This window comes from Xiphophorus maculatus, chromosome 21 (assembly GCF_002775205.1).
Source record: "Xiphophorus maculatus strain JP 163 A chromosome 21, X_maculatus-5.0-male, whole genome shotgun sequence".
NCBI classification, from domain to species: Eukaryota; Metazoa; Chordata; class Actinopteri; order Cyprinodontiformes; family Poeciliidae; genus Xiphophorus; species Xiphophorus maculatus.
The window spans coordinates 14,758,146-14,767,134 of NC_036463.1; the positions used below are offsets into that span (position 1 = coordinate 14,758,146).

General features: G+C 42.3%; 1 protein-coding gene across 1 annotated transcript in view; it reads right to left on the minus strand.

The window, feature by feature from the left end:
• The window catches only part of zfhx4 (zinc finger homeobox 4), a 98,011-nt gene extending 89,432 nt beyond the window's left edge, over window positions 1-8,579 (minus strand). Inside the window, exon 1 of the mRNA XM_023326721.1 lies at window positions 8,561-8,579. The gene's annotated coding sequence lies outside the window, so the exon portion shown is untranslated. The remainder of the gene's footprint in view (window positions 1-8,560) is intronic.
• Between the last annotated feature and the right edge of the window lie 410 nt (window positions 8,580-8,989).

Genomic DNA, 8,989 nt, shown 5'->3' on the forward strand with positions numbered 1-8,989 from the left:
TAAACGAAACAATAGATATTTATTTGTTTGTATTCAGGTCATTTATTTAGAAATCAACAACCCCCCCCTGACTCTCTCTCTCTCTCTCTCTCTCTCTCTCTCTCTCTCTTTTTCTCTCTTTTTTTTTTTTTTGCTTGTCGGTGTCACACTGGAATCATCCCCTAACATAAAATCGAGATCCATAAACGCTTGTTTGTAAAACACTGAACCCAAAATCAATGTATTGGGTCATTTCGATCGATTATATAAACGAAAATCCATACGCAACATGAGACCGGTATCAGCCCACTCTTCCGCTCGCTTTTAAAGAGAGAAAGAGAGAGAGAGGAAGAGGGAGACACGGGGAGTGAGAGAAAGAGAGAGGAGGGGAAAAAAAGGGAAAGCTTAAAAACAAATACTCTCAAAGTAGACCTTTACATCAGTCCAAGAGCAGGATCCCTCTAACATTTTCACATCAAGGCCCCCCAAAATTAACCCATCGCAGAGGAAACGGGGTCTGATTTAATTGGATTTTGACCCCGGGATGCCCAATGTGGGTTTTTTGTTGTTGTTGTTATTGATTCAGAACTGCTTTGTAAAGCTGCGGGTGCTACAAGTGAAAGCTGTGTTCAGACATATGTTCGCTAATTGGAATAATTCTGCATTAATGAAAACACGACCAAATTAAGCAATTTCTTTGCTCGCTGACCCCCTCCGCCACGCATAGCTTTTTTTTTTTTTTTTTTTAAAGAGGTTCTTGAACCCCCTTATAGGACCTGGATGTCAAAGTGCTTCCAGATGCACCGCGATAGCGCAACCCCCTGATGACGACAATTAGAAAAATGCCCTAATCAAACGGGGCCACACGGGATTAAGTCGCATTTCAAGGGTCAAGGGGAACCCCACCTCACCCGCCTCCGCCCTCTGTACCCATCTTCCGCCTGCGCACCGAATATCACATTTCGACATCACATAACCTGCGCGAGGAACAAATCAGCCACTTCAGGCGCTGTAATCACGTATGCAAATTCAGTCCAGCCGAAGGCACGGACATGACAGCCGGTGCGCACCGTCAGATGAGCTGTTGCATAAAACTGTACATTAATATGCAACATGATATGGGAGGGCTGGGATGGTGGTGGCGGGGATCACGACAGGCAAGGGGGTGGGGGGGTAAAAAGGAGGTGGCAATGATGTAAAATTTACATGGGACCACAGCTGCTGGGGCTCTCGAGTGGGAGAGAAGGTGGGGTGCAGCCGTAAGGAGGAGGAAAGGGGTGTGTGTGTGTGTGTGTGTGTGTAGAGGGGTTGGGGCTGCGGAGGGGCTCTTGAGATTAGGAGACAGAGGAAGAAGGGTGAAGGTGCGGGGAGGTCGGTCTGCTGGTGCCACTGTGTTTATTTGATAAGAGCAAACCGTGCACCCCCCACCCCCCACCCAAACACGACTGTAAACTCTTTCCAGAGACGCAGGCGGGGGCAAAGTTTTCCGTGATACAGCTGATGCTACTACTGTTGCCTCTGAGGAAGAGCAAGTATGGAAGGAGAACAGGGAAGAAGGAGAAACAAGAGAAGAGGAGAAGGATGACATGGCAGAGTTGGTCGCCCCACATTTCGGGCCGCTCACACGAGAGGAAATCCACACTAACCGAGCACACGCGCGCACACACACACACACACACACACGCTTCTAACACAGCACACACTTCCCATTCAGTCTCACCTCGCCCTGCTGCCCTCCTCCCACTTGCCCCTTTGGTCCTCCGATCTTTCTCATTGTTGAACTCTATTTAATAGACACGCGTCCAGTGAATGCCTTCCATATATGGACAAAGGAGTAGAAAAAACGACCCCTGAAACGGCCGTGTCACGATGTCCCGACACAGATCTGGTTAAGGCCCCGTATAAAGGCGAATTTTGTTCATTGTTCATCAGATTCACGTGGGTTTATATTTTTGAAGCTGATGTATTGCTTAATAACTTTGCCTCCTTAAGAAAATTAGAGAAGAACAAAATCGAAATAAATAATAAACTGAATGATTTCGGAGAAATAAATACCTTGAATATGTAATAATAATAATAATAATAATAATAATAATAATAATAATAATAATTTGGAAATTAAAATAATTGCCTATGTCCAGTTCTGTAGGCCTGCAGTTGATGGCCTAATGAACGTGAGATCTCTGTTACCGTAAGTCTTCCTATGGCTTATTAAAGTCCTCTCTTCATGTCAGCATAGTGGCCTGAACGTGTCAATTTAGTGGTTCGAGAGGTCCTTTTTAGACCTCCAGCAGCCTCCCCACGCCACTCCCACCCCTGCTCTTTGCTCTCCTGGGGACCGTCACCCCTCCACCTTTCCAGCCCATCATCCAACGATCCGTCCCCCCCGCCACCACCACCACCACTCCACCAAAGCCCTCTCTTGCCTTGGATTTCCTCCGACACTCAGTCGGCCGTCCCAACACGGCAAATAACCCGGTCAGTACCGAGAAGTAAGCTCCATGGCAACAAATTGACATCTCGACACCTCGGGTAAAAACGCCAGAAGCCCCCTCATTTCGTTTTTTTAAAAATTTTTTTTATTATTATTATTCCTTTTTATTTCTTAGTCAAGAACTTGAGTGATGCAGTTGAAATGTGGGAAATAATATAGTCTATTATTTTTTTTTACAAGAGAAATGGTTCAATTTCTAAAAATTAAGAATTACAAAAAAATATTTACATACATGCCCTAAAATATGGCAATTATTAGATTTAATTTATAAATGCAAATTTACTAAATTACTGACTAAATTATTTGTTTCAACACTCTATTTTGTGTTGCAGGCACATAAATAATAATAATAAAAAAATCCACATCGAACACTATCTTTCAGCTGGGAGGCTGTAGAGTCAAACTCCTGCCTAGACGCCATCATCATTAAGAGAGCCACCCAAATCATCCTGAGGCGCAATGACCAATGTGGAAATGCTCATAGATTATAGGGATGCGTGCCCCAAACAAATTGTTAACGCATAAAGGAAAATGTGAGATAAAGAAAGACAATAAAGAGAGAAAAGGGAGGCATCTCTTTTTGTTAGTATTTTTTTTTTGCTTTGTCCTTTTTTTTTTTTTTTTTGTGAAGTACAGTGACCCTGAAAAATGCTCGTTGGCTTCATCGCTGCATTAGAAGGGTGCTTACGAGGGCTCTTCAGGCTCCCCTCTCAGTAACATCATTAAACCGGGTGACCCGAGTTCAAGCAGCACATTTCTGTGGTCACCCAAGTGCCTGTGAGCAAAAGGCTGTTCTTCAGGCTCTCCTGTGCTCCGGTGATTCTGACCTCTGACCTTACTGAGTTAGATGACAATATAACCAGTCGTCCGCACAAGCAGCAAACTATTCAATTTGCTTTTAAAAACACTAGCAGCACATCAATTTACCTAACAAAAAAATTATATTTTGTAGATGAAGAAGTGACATTGATATATATGTGCATAGTTTGTGATTTTTAATAAATCATATTATTAAATTATTAATTGAACCAATAAAAAATGCAAATTCATAAAAAAAAAAGAAAGAAACAACTATAAAATAAAAACAAAAAGCAGCATCATTCCACGATTTTTCAAAGACAATATTTGAATAATTAACCGAAATATCTGGCTTTGGAAAGTTTTCAATCCCTGAATCTAAACATATCCTCAATAAAACATGAAAATAAATGGCATGATGTTGAAATTGTGCTCATGCACACACACACACACCCCTCCCTCCCCACACACACACAGCCACACACAAACACAAACTCTGTTATGTTTTCAATTTGGGTTGAAATGTAGACATTTTCCCTCGGTTGCATAACTGCCATCCATATCGCTCCTCCCTTCAATTAAATGCTGCTTCTCCCAAACAAAATGTCAGAAACGTTCTACACAGGGTAGTTCAACAGTGATTTGTTCTGAAAGCTATGTGTCCTTTTTCCTGAGAGAAGTGTGTGTGTGTGTGTGTAGGCGTGGATGGGTGTGTGTGTATTTGTGGCTTGACCTCAATTGTGACCGAGTTCACAAAGGGATGAAAAAAAGGTGCCTAAAAATACATTTAATTCACAATCAGACTGAGCTGAGAATGACAAGTCCTTTTAGGACGCCCTACAGTGAGATGTGAGATTATGAAACATACACACGCCGACACACGCACGCACACACACACACCATGTTGTGTTAACTGCTCATGCGCATGGATGTATGATGGGGTAAAACATAATCTGTGGTAGAATCCCCCCACTTCCAACCCCCCAAAAAAACAAAAAAAAAAACAACAAAACAAACCAAAACAAAAGTTACCGCTCTAATAGAAAATAAGTGTCTGGCCTAAAAACAAATCCAGACAGAACAAATGTAAAAAAAATAAAATAAAATAAAATGAAATAGATAAATAAATAGTAATATAAATCTTAAATATTTTTGCACATATTTGAGTGTAATTAAAGAACATGTATATTCTAGATCATGCAAATACTTGACAGGTGACATGATGTAACTGCTTAAAAGTCCTGCAATGTTTATGCATCATTTCTATTAGAAATCCAGCACTGGGGCACTTCGCTTGAGCCCACTGACTCAGAGATACCAAGATGGCGGCACACCTGTGATGGAGGTGGTGGATTGTCCTGATTATGTATGGAGATCACCTCAAGGCCTCTGCTAACCATCAACAACAGGCGAACCTTTGGTTGGCGGTTCAGTGCCGGTCAAAGGCTTGTCATTTTAACACTGCCGACTGTCCCCCGTCAGTATGAAAGGATAAACCCTTCCTCTCTATATATCCCTTTCTTTTTTCTCTCCATCATGAGCACACATGCACAGACACCAACACACGCACCCGCACTTCCTTTTTCTTCCCCTCCAATACCTTCTCTCTCTCTGTGTCTCTCACATCAGAAGCGCTGAAATGCACCCCAGGGCCAAATCGCACAGAACAACCCCTCTGAGCCAGAGAAAAAAGCTGGAATCCGTTTGCCCTGATATTTCACCAGCACCAGCCAGGAGCGAGGGGAGAGGGAAAAGACAGAGGGAGAGGAAAGGAGAGAAAGAGAAGAGTGAGAGAGAGAGAGGGAGAGAGAGAGAGTGAGGGTGTGTGTGTGGGGGGTGTGGGGGGTAGAGACTGGGGCAGAGAAAAAGGGATAGATGGGAAAAACGGCAGACCAGGGCTGCATTTGGTGGGGGTGTGAGTGCCATGCTGTAGGCTGTGGGACAGTCGGGACAGTGCAAGGTGTTGCTACTGCTAGGTGTGGTTTGGTTTCCAGAAAGGGAAGAGCATGCATAGTGATAATGGTGGAGGTAAAAAAAAAAAAAAAAAAAAAAAAAAAGGGGGGAGAGATGGAAGGATTGGTCATGCGCAAGGTAAGAGTGAGGCTTTGTTTGATTGTATATTGTGGTGGTGATGGGAGGAGGGATGGGGGTAAGGTGAGGATTGGAAGGAGGGGGCCGAAGCTGTCGTCTGTGGGGTTATTATTATTGCAGGCAATCTTTCTGTGCGTGTGTATGTGTGTGTTTGTGTATGTGTCTACTGCTGGAGAGATGAGGAGATATGACATTCAACTGTGGGGCTATTATTTTTATTTTTTTATTTTTCCTTCGCATGTCATGTTGCAAAAATAAGAAAAAGTAGTTGGTCATACAGGCTGAGTCATCTCTCGTGTTGAGAATATTCTCATTTGCATATTTAATGAGAAGAAAAAAAACAAATCAGGTTCCAGAGCTGATTGGTGTGCTTAGGCCTAATGGATCTGATCCGAGGGTTGCACTCAAAGTACAGCAGTGACATCCAGGATGCAAAACTAGGCCCTGCTGATTAACATCTCTTCCCACTATGCCAGTTATAAGCAAGAGGAACAGAATATCTTGCAAAAACAGAATAGACAAGAAAAAATGACACAGAATAGAAACCAACAACACAAAATGGAGGAAAGGATATAAACATATATATATATATATATATTTTAAAGTTTTCAACAGTTTAATGGGAGTACAGATAATGGCCTTTCTTTCATCCTTTTTCTTCTTTTTTTTTTTAATCGGGCACAGGCATCAATCAGGAAGTGTCAGGCGGCCGTTGAATCTGGGCTGTGGTCCTCTTCACAGATGACTGATTAGCAAGCCAAAATCACCAGATCCATCTTCCGACGGTCACTTTTATTACAGTCATTTTTAAAGTGACAGCAACCTGCCTTGTCTCACAACACTGGCCACCGCATATATATTCTCATCTTCTCTCCCCCTCGTCCCATCCCTCACTGCATCCGTCTTCCTCTCGCAATCTGTCGCTGAGCATTTGGTCAGCTACCATCTTGTTGTTTCTCTTTCTTTTAACTACTTTTATCTGACTTTTTCTTTTTTTTGCATGTCTGCAGTCCCTACACTCTCACCCTCTGTTGCCAGTGCACTTCTTCCTCCCCCCTTCTACTGGGGCATGTTAAGGGAAAGCAGGGTCAGGGAGGTGTGGAGAATATGGGAAAAAAAAAAAGTGAGACCCCCACCTCTTCCATTGTCTGATGGGTGTGTTCCGAATCCTTATTCTGCTTGCTCTCCAGGGTAGGCGAGAAATTCGTTTTGCACAGAGTTCGGCTCATGATGGAATAGGAAACCTCCGTTCCCATGCACAAAATGAATGTAAATGAAACAGTTTCGGCGAGGAGTACAATGGTCACAGCTGCATTTTACATGGCTGCATTCTGAGACACAGACAGGGTGACATTAAAAGTTTGAGGCCAGGGAGTGTTAAAATGTGCTCTTGGAGGCCAGCATGTAATAATACGTTGCCTGGAACAGCTTTCCGGGAGATAGTCTGGGAGAAAGATTTTGTTTCGGAGCTTGTCAGTCAGCTTTCTCATCTTTTCCCGGTTCAGTTTGCTTTCAAACTGCATTCAAGCTAAATCACTGCATCAAATAATCATTGTGGAATCATTGGAAATGGCAGCTGAGTTAAGGTTTACCCAATGGTTGGAATATATACATTTGTGTGTGGGGGCGTGCACGTGTGTGTGTGAAAGCAAGCAAGGAAGCATGTATGAGGGCAAAACTCGAAAGAGCACTCTTCTGTCTTGGCAGAAGTTATGATAATCACAGCTGACACGAGTATAAAAAAAAAAAAAAAAATCAGCCGGAGTAACATGTGTCTGAGATTATATTTACAACTTTCTGAGCATAGAGGGATCTGCAACACACACACATGCGCACCCCCGCACACACACACACACACACACACACACACACACACACACACACACACACACACACACACACACACACACACACACACACACACACACACACACACACACACACACACACACACACACACACACAAAAGTGGGTCAGGTAAAACAAGGGAACGTATTTCTGAGACAGCCTGCCATTTGCAATGTCCTCAAAAAACAACTGATTGAACAGCTTGTCGAAACATTAAGGCTCAAATATTAAGCTTTGGAGTCGTCTTAAAAACAAAGAAGGATTATTCTATTAAACAAATGTGTCCTTTGTTTTTTTTTTTATTCCCTCCTGCCAGCTTAAACACTAAAAGCTTTTAATATTGAAAACTAGATAAGCTATTAACCTAGTTTCTTTTCCAGTCTTTTAAACCTCATGCTTTGACTTCCTTTGTCAGATAAAAAAAAAATGTTGAACGAAGGAATATATAAGATTTTTTTCAGGCTGTGATATGTGTTACAAGACAAACCCGGTCACATTTTACAGTGAAGCACCTGAACATCAGAGTGACTCAGACGGCTGTAAAATATGTGTCCTGCTAAACTCAATTTGGAATGAACCTTTAGATGCATGTGTGTGTTGAAGGGACAGATAAAAAGACATATGCACACAGGAAATCATTCTAATGGCACTAGCAGCTGTGGCTTACTAAGTGAACACATATGACTGCAGATATATGAGGCCAGTCCTTCCTAAAGCTTTGGAATCAGAGTTTTTTCCAAAACATTAAAAGTAGAGTTTGCTCCTAAACTTTGTCTTCCAACCTTAAATCACGTCTCGGTTGAAAAGCATCAAAACGGAAACAAAACTTTGGCAGGAATATCTTCCTCTTCCTTCAGTCTGCTCTCACACAGACACATTGTAATCTATCTAGAGGGCAGCGGAAAACTCAAAGGTCTGAGTAAATTTGTCCCAAATATCCTACGATAAAAGATTGCCGCTGTATTTTACTCTAGAAACGTTTGATGACAAGCTGTAACTAGCGTGAAATTCCCCCATAGATTAAATGTCCTAGGAGTTGTACTCCCATCCGGAATACACACATATCTGTGAGCCAGCACACACACACGCACGCACGCCAGCTCAGGCGCACACGCCAGCATGTGCGCATACACAACTTGTAAACCTCAGTTGCCAAAATATCTCCTAGCAGAGGGAAGTCACAGAGATACAGATTCTGAGACACAGAAAGCATGGACGTACAGTAGACTCGGGCAAAGACAAAGTCGCATGCAAATGCTGTGACATGAACAGACATGCACAATGCGCTGTAGAGTCTGGACAGTATATAAATACATGCATGTCTGCATAGAAAAATACAGAGTTACTCACAGGCGCTGAGACTGGAGACACACTGGGGGGCAAATCATAGCAGGAGACTTGCAGCGTGTTTGCCTGATTACCAGTCAAGCAAATAGCAGATAGAGCATGCTCACACTGCCACCTCCATCCTCCTACACAGATATGCACATACACCTGTTTCATTGTTGGTTAGTCTGTGTGCTGATTATTGGAATCATAAGAACTTGTATTTTTTTTCTCCTTTTTTCAACCATTTTCAAACAGTTTCTTTTTTTTTTTAGTCATTATTTATGGATTTGTCTTGATAAAAGTTAGACCCATTTGGAAAACAAACAATCTCAGTCTAGAATTCAGAGATCCCAAATTTGTTCATTAATATCAAGTTAATTATATAAAAATACCCTTTAAAAAACAACATTGTGGGTGAGTATTACACAGAGAGGTGTGTTAGTGTTCTTG